The sequence below is a fragment of the Dermacentor andersoni genome, chromosome 1 (genome assembly GCF_023375885.2).
Source record: "Dermacentor andersoni chromosome 1, qqDerAnde1_hic_scaffold, whole genome shotgun sequence".
NCBI classification, from domain to species: Eukaryota; Metazoa; Arthropoda; class Arachnida; order Ixodida; family Ixodidae; genus Dermacentor; species Dermacentor andersoni.
Genome location: NC_092814.1, coordinates 202,324,567 through 202,336,547, shown reverse-complemented (window position 1 = coordinate 202,336,547; position 11,981 = coordinate 202,324,567).

Below are 11,981 nucleotides of genomic sequence, written 5' to 3'. Positions count from 1 at the left end.
CACGAAGCGCGATAGCAGCGCCGTCCCCGCAGCCGCTCCGGCCGCCTTCGCCGTGGTCCATTTTATTCTGTCCGCGACTGTACAGTTCCCTGGGTATGTTCCCATATGCATGGTGGATGCAGTACATATCTATAGACATTTCCAATAGACTGCTCATTAACAACCCCAGAAGCGAGTGCTTATATATAATCGAAACGTATTTGGCAAAATGTATGGTTTATATAGCTAGTATATAGGGTGTCGATCCCGGCTATTTCAGCCAACCTGGGCAACGAAAATACAAGATTTAAAAAGAACACGCTGCAAGATATACTATTATAAAATACCTACAGGTCTGATCTCTGACGACTGAACACCATAAGTCTTAAATTCGGATCTTACTGCGCCGCCTTTTTTTACATTATTCTTCGTTGGTCAGCTTCACTGAATTTATTTTAGCTCGGACACCCTGTATCGACAATAATCGACAAATAGTGTAAGGCTAAAGTCTATGGATTAGCTATAGACTGATCTGCAGGAATTGTCTATAGACCGTCTATGGACTTATGGCCTTACACTTTTTGTAGCCTAGTCTATAAAATGTCTGAGTCTCTAGACACTCTAGAAACTGCTTATAGATTAATGAAAATTCATGTTTGTAGACAAATGCCTGCAGAATCTCTATAGATAAATGTGTAGAGGAATATACAGTTCTACTTTTTTAGACTCAAGTTTATAGAAAGTCTATAGACAAATGTCTATAGATAGTCTATAGAAATTTGCTTATCGACATTATGTAGATTTCAGTCTACAAAAGTCGAAGTGCTGTATACAGTTCTATTTTTGTAGACTGAAGTCTATGGAATGTCTGTACACAAATGTCTGTAAATAGTCTATTGACATTTGCTTATAGACACTTTACAGATTTAAGTCTGCAAAAGTAAAGCTGTATACAGTTCTATTTTTGCAGACTATTGTCTATGGAATGTCTATAGACAAATGTCATAGATAGTCTATAGACATTTACTTATAGACATCTTATAGATTTCAGTCTACAAAAGTAGAACTGCTGTATACAGTTCTATTTTTGTAGATTGAAGCCTATGAAATGTCTATAAGCAAATGCTTTTAGACTGTCTATCGACATTTGTCTATAGTCATTCCATAGACTTAATTCTATAAAAGTAGAACTGTATCAGCCTATACACTTTTGTCTATAGAGATTCTGCCGACATTTGTCTGCAAACGTGTTTTCATTAGTCTATATACAGCCAATAGACTCAGACTTTTTATTGACTACTCTGTAAAAAGTGTATTTATTTATTTAATTATTTGTAAAATACCTTACCAGGCCCCTACATGGGGATTGAGTAAGGGGGGCATATAATCAAGTAAGTACATACAATCTAGTAACAATAACAAATAAAAAAAGCACCAGCCAAGTGCACCGCCTAAAAGTTAGAGAAACATATTAGCTACATAAAGCTGTATATGAGTACAATAAAAAGGAACTCTATCAGTTTGTAACAACTATATTACAGTGCAAGAAGAAGGTAGGACAAATAACACAGAACATTGAGTGTGATATCAATGGTTAACAAGGGTTAAGCGAGTTGAGTGCGTGCCTTAATTTTTTACGGTCAGTTTCCGCAACTGTGTTGTCGGGGAGGCTGTTCCAGAGGAGAATGGCACGTGGAATTGCAGACGAGTTAAAGGCTTCTGTTTTACCATAGATGCGCGTGAAGCTATGATAATTGTGTAATCTGTGCCACGTGTGCGATGACATTTCTAGTTGTAGGGAGCGTTTGTTAGTGTGGTGGGCGTATTTATGAAATAAAGACAAAAGGGCTATGTCGCGACGATTACTTAGCAGCTGAAGTGAAAGGTGAATCTTTATTTGAGTTACGCTAGAACAGTAGTCATAATTCCGGGAAATGAAACGTGCTGCTGTATTTTGGATTGATTCCAGCATGTTAATTAAGTAATTTTGGTGGAGAGACCAGACTGGAGCGGCGAACTCAATTCGAGGGCGAACAAATCTTTGAAATGCCAGTTTGCGGATAAGTGGAGGTGAGTTCCGAAGGTTACGTCGCAGGTAACCCAGTGATCGAGAAGCACTGGTACATATTGTGGTAATGTGAGATGTCCAGGAGAGGTTTGTTGAAAGATTTATGCCTATATATTTAAATGATGAGGTCCGAGATAATGGGACATTTTTAATACAGTAGGAATAGTTCAAGTTAGTTCGTTTGCGGTTGAAGGACATCACTTTACATTTTAATGAATTTAGAGTCATTAGTCAGGTGTCAAACCAATTAATAATTTGGTTAAGATCATTTTGGAGGATCAGGTGGTCATCGGAGGTGGTCATAAGACTATAGACTGTCTATAGACAGTCTATAGTCTGTCTATAGACTGTCTGTAGACTGTCTATAGACAGTCTATAGACTTCATAGACAAATGTCTATAGAGTGTCTATAGCCTTTCTATAAAAAATTTGCAAGGGATTGACCTGCAATGTGCTAGATGGAAGCAAAAAAGGCAATGTAGATTTACTAGAATGGCAAAAAAGAAAGCAGAAAGAAAAAGATTGGGGTAATTTAAGCCAAAACCACGATATGATTATGATGCACGCCGTAGTGGGCGCCTCCCGATTAATTTTGACCACCTGCGGTTCTTTAACATGCACTCAGTGGACGGTAAACGGGCGTTTTTGCATTTTGCCAGCATCGAAATGCGGCTGTCGCGGCCGGAATTTGATCCCAAGATCTCGGGCTTAGCAGCGAAACGCCAATGCCACCACACGACCACGACGGATGAAAGAAACTATAATGGCACATCTGCGCATGAAGAAAAAAAGGCAGGGCTTTGTTATTTGAGGTCTACTGCTGCTGCTGCTTGCTTGCTTGCTTGCTTGCTGAATAAATTTAAGTTGAAGGTATGGTATGGTACGTTTCTACTATTTCTGGAAAATGAACACCATGCAGATATGTCAAGCGGACAACTTACGCCGGGCGTGCCGAAGCAGAGTCGCATTATAGCACACGGCAGGGCCTAGTCGACTCTACGGAAGCGGTCGCACATCAAGTCAACACTTCTGTCTCGCCACAATAACTTTGCGGCTATGTCATTGCTCGAGGTCGCAGATTTGATTTGCTGCTGCTGCTGCAGCAGCAGCAGCATGATGCGCGTGTCTGCTCCAGCAAAAAGTCCGGAATGCGAAAACATTCCCCCAGCGAGACCCGTAGGTAACGTTCAACTTCTAGAAACGCTGGTGTTCAAAGCGGATGGAAACGTGAACTGGCCAGCATTCGAGATCAGCTAAAAAGCTTAGAGGATTAGAGAAAAAAAAGCAGGGAAGGGACTGATAGGACCAGATCCATTACAGGCTTAGGTAACTGCACAAGGTAGATTTAGAGTTTTTAAGGGAGAGACGAAAGGTTAAGAAGATGTAGGCAAAGAGCTAGATTGATAAACATGCATAGATTACCTGATTCGCTCAAGCAGGCTAGGTGACTATTTCTCAACGCCGCGTTTTAAAGGGGAGGCCAAATCATCATCATCACCACCATCATCATCATCATCATCATCATCATCATCATTATCATCAATGATCGGCACGTTATTGCTTCGTTTCCTTGGTTGCAACACTTTGCTTGTGGCTGTTTGATAAGTAGACGATACTCAAAATGGTTGTAAAACGTAATGCCTTAGTTTTTTCGCCGTGCTCGCAATATGGTGTGAGCGTAAATCGAACGTTACAATTTTAACCAATAATTATAGTGTCATACATCGACGTCACAGCAGTGCACGAAGTGCGCATCGTGATGCGAATATTCGTGCCGCCCAACAAGCTTTTTCAGCAGCTTTGCAGAGCTTCTTTAATGAGGTAAATTTACTTTGGAGGACGATTAGGATTCTTGCCTGCAAACGCGGCATCAGATGGCACGTAAGAAGCTGCAATGCATCATTCGTACCACGTTCTTTCATCCGACGGTCCCCATACGCAGGACCGGAAGTTTAGCCCGAGTGGGGCACTTCCGTTGACGAGGTGCAATAAGAGCTGGGTGTGATAAGGCTAATATTTTCTGGCTTGGGTACTTGTACATCATTGCAGGAAACCACAGGTCAATTAACCAAGGGCCGAATTTATCAAACTTTACGTTTTGAAATGCTATTCGCGATTGGGCGGTCGCCGTCGCTAATGATATGGCCAGGATCAGGATATGCTGGCATTCGCACTTAAGAGAATTTCTAGGGTGAGAGCTTATTTCTGAATACGGGCCCAATTTTCTCGTAAGAACTGCTCGTCATAGTAGACCGGCCGGCTTAACTGATGATCATATATTCGCTAACATGGTTGGCAAGCGCCTGTTCTCAAGAACCGTTCATGTGTACGAATTGCCCTATGAATTCAGTCCAAAGGAGCGCATTCACAAATATTTTCACTCACAGGGGTTGTTTAGAAGCCCTCATTTAGCTGTAGTGTTACCGACATCTTTCACTGGGGCGTGCAGACGAAGACTATACGAGGAATAACCTCGGTGCGATTTCGGAGTGATCTCGGTTCCGAGCCTGAGATTACGAGTCTGTTGGGCACATCGGAGTGAAGTGTGGCCGAGGTTGCCTTGCGGCCAGATTCTGCATTACCGCATGGCCATAAAGGGTAAGGCATAATCAGGTTGTGTGGAACACGTATTATTCTTTATAAGGTTTCCACGGGCAATCGTTCTAAACAATGCAGAAAGAGGTGAGAGGATGGTAGGAGAGGAAATAACTGCGACGTAACATCCTCCCCCCCCCCCCTTACACCCTAACACCCCGCTTCAGGTGCTAATCACAGGAAGAATCACAAATTAAAAAGCAAGGGCAGGACGTCTAGGGAAGGAATGCGGTCGGTCATGTGTGGGTAGTGACGCGAAACAAAGGACAGAAAGTAGAGTTAATACGCCGGTCGATTTTTTATGCAAAGGAAAAGTAGTCTACCGACACCGAAATAAGTGAAACAAAGCAATAAAAAATTTGTAATCGTAAAGGGATAATAGGGCACCGCAGAAGCGAATCAACCACACAAGCAAAACAAAGCGGTACTAATGGCAAAAAGCGCGCCAAAATGAACAAAAAAGAAAAGAAAGCAGCAAAATCAACCACCGAAGCGGCGCGATACAAACGAAAAAATAAAACGAATGCGCTCAAGCAGGCGAGCAAGCCAGCTGGCAACAGCAAACAAAAGCATCGAAAATCGCGAACGAGTGCCTATACCGTCCAGTGGAATCATCTCCACGTTGATGACGTCCCGGACAAAAAAAAAGTTGCCCGCTCCTAATGACAGCGGCCGCCGCGGCGAAAGAAACCACGCCTTTCGCGATCCTCGTCCACTCGACGGAGGTGCCGTCGAGCAAAACGATCGGCGCGCTGAAGGCACTTCTATCCCAAAAGCAAATAGCACATGCCTCGCCGATCGCGAAGCGGGGCGCACGTGCGCAGGCTCAAAGGCAGCCGGGTCGGATGCGACGCCGATGGACGAACATACGAACGCACGGTGGGAGCAAGAAGAAGAACGCAAAGAAAGAACGCGCGGTGGGAGTAAGGGGCTTTGGCGGGGAAGCATCTGGGGAACGTTGGCCTGGTCGCTTTGACACGCCCCGGCTACCAAAGTGAAAGGAAGTGGGTTTCCGTTCCGAGGAGCGAAAAACCGAAGGTGCGAGAATCGCTCGCCTCCTCTTTGCTTCCCACTTCCGGCTCCTCGAAAACCCGGGCGGCGCTGTCCCCAGGTCTGGCTTTTCGCGATGGTTTTCTGTGATGCCACGCGTCCATTTCTAGAGTGCACACCATGCTCCGTAACGCTAACTTGATGTTTAGCGGCCGGGTGTCTTCTCTAAAGGCAGGAAAAAAAAACAAAAAACATCAGTAGAATTCTGTCTTGCGCTTACTTCTTTCTTTTTTGTGTGTGTGTGTGTGTGTGTGTGTGTGTGTGTCTCGTTTTCTTTTTCACGTGTGCGGGCTTTGTCTCAGGCTATGGTTGAAAATGTCATAACTTTGCGGTTATAACCGCAAAGAACTAACCAAATTTCACCTACAGAACAAAAAAAAAAAGAATAAAAAATCGGTTCAAAACGAAACAAAGAGCCACGCAGCTCTGCAGGTTCTTTGAATTGCTAGTATTTTTCCTTCTATCTGCTGTGATGCATCGCTGTTGCGGCTGCCGTGCCTGCCAGTATGCATAAACGCACGCGGCAGTAGGCCGGCAGCCCAGTGGCATGGCGAGCAATTGTAGAAAGTGCGATATAGAGAAAGACTGTAGAAACAGAAGAAGCATTGAAGAAGCCCTGTGCGTTTGACCTTCTACAGAAACATGGCGCCTGGTTAGGCCCCATTGAATTACCTCAAGTTTGCGCGCTCTTACAATTTTCTTTCTTCAGCCTTGCTGCTGTTATTTTTGCAAGAATCTTCTTGATGCCAAGTATCCTAACTTTCATTTGTGCATCTATATGAGTAAAGGGCGAGGATCGGTATCGGATATATATATATATATATATATATATATATATATATATATATATATATATATATATATATATATATATACAGGCCGCCATTGGAATATGAACCTGGCAACGTTTAACGCTAGAACGTTATCTAGTGAGGCGAGTCTAGCAGTGCTATTGGAGGAATTAGAGGGCAGTAAATGGGATATAATAGGGCTCAGTGAAGTTAGGAGGCCAAAAGAAGCATATACAGTGCTAAAAAGCGGGCACGTCCTGTGCTACCGGGGCTTAGCAGAGAGACGAGAACTAGGAGTCGGATTCCTGGTTAATAAGAACATAGCTGGTAACATACAGGAATTCTATAGCATTAACGAGAGGGTGGCATGTCTTGTTGTGAAACTTAATAAGAGGTACAAAATGAAGGTTGTACAGGTCTACGCCCCTACATCTAGTCATGATGACCAGGAAGTCGAAAGCTTCTATGAAAACGTGGAATCGGCGATGGGTAAAGTCAAAACAAAATACAGTATACTGATGGGCGATTTCAATGCCAGGGTAGGCAAGAAGCAGGCCGGAGACAAGTCAGTGGGGGAATATGGCATAGGCTCTAGGAATAGCAGAGGAGAGTTATTAGTAGAGTTTGCAGAACAGAATAATATGCGGATAATGAATACCTTTTTCCTCAAGCGGGTTGGCCGAAAGTGGACGTGGAGGAGCCCGAATGGTGAGACTAGAAATGAAATCGACTTCATACTCTGCGCGAACCCTGGCATCATACAAGATGTAGACGTGCTCGGCAAGGTGCGCTGCAGTGACCATAGGATGGTAAGAACTCGAATTAGCCTTCACTTGAGGAGGGAACGGAAGAAACTGGTACATAAGAAGCCAATCAATGAGTTAGCGGTAAGAGGGAAACTAGAGGAATTCCGGATCAAGCTACAGAACAGGTATTCGGCTTTAACCCAGGAAGAGGACCATCTTATGGGGATCATTTAGGAGTGCGCAATAGAAGTCGGTGGTAACGCCGTTAAACAGGAAACCAGTAAGCTATCGCAGGAGATGAAATATCTGATCAAGAAACGCCAATGTATGAAAGCCTCTAACCCTACAGCTAGAATAGAACTGGCAGAACTTTCTAAGTTAATCAACAAGCGTAAGACAGCGGACATGAGGAACTATAATATGGATAGAATTGAACAGGCTCTCAGGAACGGAGGAAGCCTAAAAGCAGTGAAGAAGAAACTAGGAATAGGCAAGAATCAGATGTGTGCGTTAAGAGACAAAGCCGGCAATATCCTTACTCATATGGATGAGATAGTTCAAGTGGCTGAAGAGTTTTATAGAGATTTATACAGTACCAGTAACACCCACGACGATAAGGTGAGAGAGAATAGGCTAGAGGAACTTGAAATCTCACAAGTAACACCGGAAGAGGTAAAGAACGCCTTGGGAGCTATGCAAAGGGGGAAGGCAGCTGTGGAGGATCAGGTAACAGCAGATTTGTTGAAGGATGGTGGGAACACTGTCCTAGAAAGATTGGCCGCCCTATATACACAATGCCTCATGACCTCGAACGTACCGGAATCTTGGAAGAACGCTAACATAATCCTAATCCATAAGAAAGGGGACGCCAAAGACTTGAAAAATTATAGACCGATCAGCTTACTGTCCGTTGCATACAAAGTATTCACTAAGGTAATCGCAAATAGAATCAGGAATACCTTAGACTTCTGTCAACCAAAGAACCAGGCAGGATTCCGTAAAGGCTACTCAACAATAGATCATATTCACACTATCAATCAGGTGATAGAGAAATGTGGGGAATATAACCTACCCTTATATATATAGCCTTCATTGATTACGAAAAAGCATTTGATTCAGTCGAAACCTCAGCAGTCATGAAGGCACTACGGAATCAGGGTGTAGATGAGCCATATGTAAAGATACTGGAAGATATCTATAGCGGTTCCACAGCCACCGTAGTCCTCCACAAAGAAAGCAACAAAATCCCAATAAAGAAAGGCGTCAGACAGGGAGATACGATCTCTGCAATGCTATTCACAGCATGTTTACAAGAGGTATTCAGAGACCTGGAGTGGGAAGAATTGGGGATAAAAGTTGATGGAGAATACCTTAGACACTTGCGATTCGCTGATGATATTGCCTTGCTTAGTAACTCAGGAGATCAATTGCAATGCATGCTCACTGACCTGGAGAGGCAAAGCAGAAGGGTGGGTCTGAAAACTAATCTACAGAAAACTAAAGTAATGTTTAACCGTCTCGGAAGAGAACAGCAGTTTACGATAGGTAGCGAGGCACTGGAAGTGGTAAGGGAATACATCTACTTAGGGCAGGTAGTGACCACGGATCCGGATCATGAGACTGAAATAACCAGAAGAATAAGAATGGGCTGGGGTGCGTTTGGCAGGCATTCTCACATCATGAACAGCAGGTTGCCACTATCCCTCAAGAGGAAAGTGTACAACAGCTGTGTCTTACCAGTACTCACCTACGGGGCAGAAACCTGGAGGCTTACGAAAAGGGTTCTGCTGAAATTGAGGACGACGCAGCGAGCCATGGAAAGAAGAATGATAGGTGTAACGTTAAGGGATAAGAAAAGAGCAGATTGGGTGAGGGAACACACGCGGGTAAATGACATCTTAGTTGAAATCAAGAAAAAGAAATGGACATGGGCCGGACATGTAATGAGGAGGGAAGATAACCGATGGTCATTAAGGGTTACGGACTGGATTCCAAGGGAAGGGAAGCGTAAGTAGGGGGCGGCAGAAAGTTAGGTGGGCGGATGACACTATGACGTTTGCAGGGACAACATGGCCACAATTAGTACATGACCGGGGTAGTTGGAGAAGTATGGGAGAGGCCTTTGCCCTGCAGTGGGCGTAACTAGGCTGATGATGAAATGATGAAATGAAATATATATATATATATATATATATATATATATATATATATATAAATATATTTGCAAATTCAATTCAATTAATTTGCTCTTGTCTCCGATTTGTATTCCAATATCTGAAATTGCGAAAAGTTAATAGACGCTGCTGAAGTGGACGCTTTGCACACAAGACCTGAGGACTCTTAAAAGCATATTGTCAATGTTTGGAGCCAGCTCTGGCAGGGCCATTGTCTCACTGCCTTCGCTTCTATGACGTAAGCATTTGGGAACGCGTTATTATTGAAAGTGTCACTGCATCAGCTAAATACTATCAGTATGAGCAAATGCATGATAAAGAATAACCAGCAATTGGTTCCGGCTAAAGTACAGAACCTGATAGGCTCGAGAATGCGGATCGCTGCACCGAAGAGAAAAAGAAAAAACGTCGCAGTTTTGGCCGAAAAGTGAAGCATTGATAGCAATAGCAAATTATTATACAACTACACGTGGCAAGGTTCGTAGTTTAAATCGACCGTATAAATTGTAATAAGCATTCACTTACTAATTAATTTAACAAGCATGCTGTCACGCGTGCGCACACAAACATGAACAGATCTCACTCGATGACCGCGAACATTCGCTTTCGAAACGGTGGCGGGATGAACACCGCCGGCAGCGGAAGCCTATGCTTCGTGCTGCCTCTCGTTTCAAAGCATCTCCGACACATGAGATTACGCGACCTCGAGCCCTAGACACGGGGCAAGATAACGCGCATTAAGGTACAAGCCATCTCGGCTTTGCCAAATTTCTTACGGCCAACGCCGATTGCCTCCAAGATCGGGCGCGCGGGTCGCGTATGCGCCCAGCCGCGCGGAGAGCCATGCGCCGTCACGGCCAGGCTAAAGGAGGAGTCGCTCGCTCGCCTGCACCCCGTGTAGCACGCGCTTCATTACGTGACCGGGATCCAACATCGGGCGTACGCGGGAAGACGGCGCTCATCAAGCGACCATCACTTTTGGCTCACCCTTACACGTTTTCTCTCGCACCCGAAGCATACGCGGTGCGTGATCTTATCGCACTTGGACTTTATACGGAACATCATGGCGACGGCCACGACAATGACGACGGCGAATATCGCCTTGAGAGTCTATAAAATTACTATCGCACACACAAAAAAAAAGCGAAAAAAAAAGAAAATGATAACTTTGTTTCTACGCTGTCTGAGTCATCCCTGCAGTAAGATAGCGAAGTAAAGCCTGACTTTGGCTAAGCAAAAAACCACAACACGCTCTTCAATTTCACGCTGCACGCGTGGAAGTATTACATAACTGAGGTTTTTTAGCGCACGAAAAGGGGCGGAAGACAGCGGCAAGACGCGGACACAGCGCTGTGTCCGCGTCTTGCCACTGTCTTTCGTCCCTTTTCGTGCGCTAAAAAACCTCAGTTATGTAATACCAATACGCCCTAACCTACGCTCTTTGAAGCATTGTACTTTTTTCCACACACATCCATTGGCGTTTTATATAATTAGCATTTTTCGTGCTCTTCAGCCCTCGAGTGTCCCTTGATTGTTTTCTTTCTTTTCTTTGTTTTGCTTTTTCATACAGTCGCTATAAGCGTCTCTTGCCCCGGCGTCGACGTGCGGATTTCGACACTGCGGTCACCGTCAGTCGAGAGCCGCCGTGGGCTGTTATTGCTCACCGCAAAACCTGCGGTATCTCTCCCGAGTCCCGAAGCGGCGCGCCCACGAGCGCTACCAAAACGAGCGCGAAGAAGCGGACAGATAAAGCGGGATGTGATCGAGAAGCCAGAAACACCGCCACGCCCCTCCCTCCCCCATTTCTTTTCTACTTCTTCGTACCGCCGCATTCTATCGCCAGAGATCGAAGCCTTAGGCCCCTACTGAACGGCGTCCCCTTCGGGCGTGCGTGAGGGACGGTATTGCGATTCGCGGTTCCCGGCGCTCAAGGGGGAGCTTTCTGCGAAGCGGTCTTTCGGGGGAGCCACGCGGAAAGACGGCGCAGGGCCTGAAACCGTGGCGATGGCGGCCGCTGCTTTGTGCCACGCGCACGTCGTATACGGAACCGGAACGAGGAAATACCGGGCGCCCGAGGGAGATAAATATTTCAGTCCGCGTTACTCCCGTAGCGCAGCGCAATAACGGAGCGCGTGCGCGCTCGCGGGCCAAAGTTTTTTACGCCCACGAGAGTTGCGGCAAAGAAAGAGGGGGACGAAGGTAGAAGAGGCCAACGGTCCTGACAGCGACCGGCATTCAGAAGAAGGAACGCTACTACCTCGCCCTTCCTTACCCCTTCCCCAAACCCCCAAGCGGGAGCTTTTGCAATAGCAGCCTCTGCCTCCCTATAGCATACCTTCTTTCGGAATTGATGACCTTTGTACGGGCACCTTATAAAGCCGAAAGGCTGATTGCGAGTCAAAGTTACACGACTGGGGAAGAGAAGTCCGTAAATGGGCTTACCGCTCTCACAAAGCCAGGGAGAGAGAGAGGGGGAAGGGAGGGAGAGCGAGAGATAACATAATTAAACAATGTACGGATGGTGGCGCAGCTGCTCGGAAAGCCAATGGGTACGCGGGAGAATCTTTTGGAATTACAT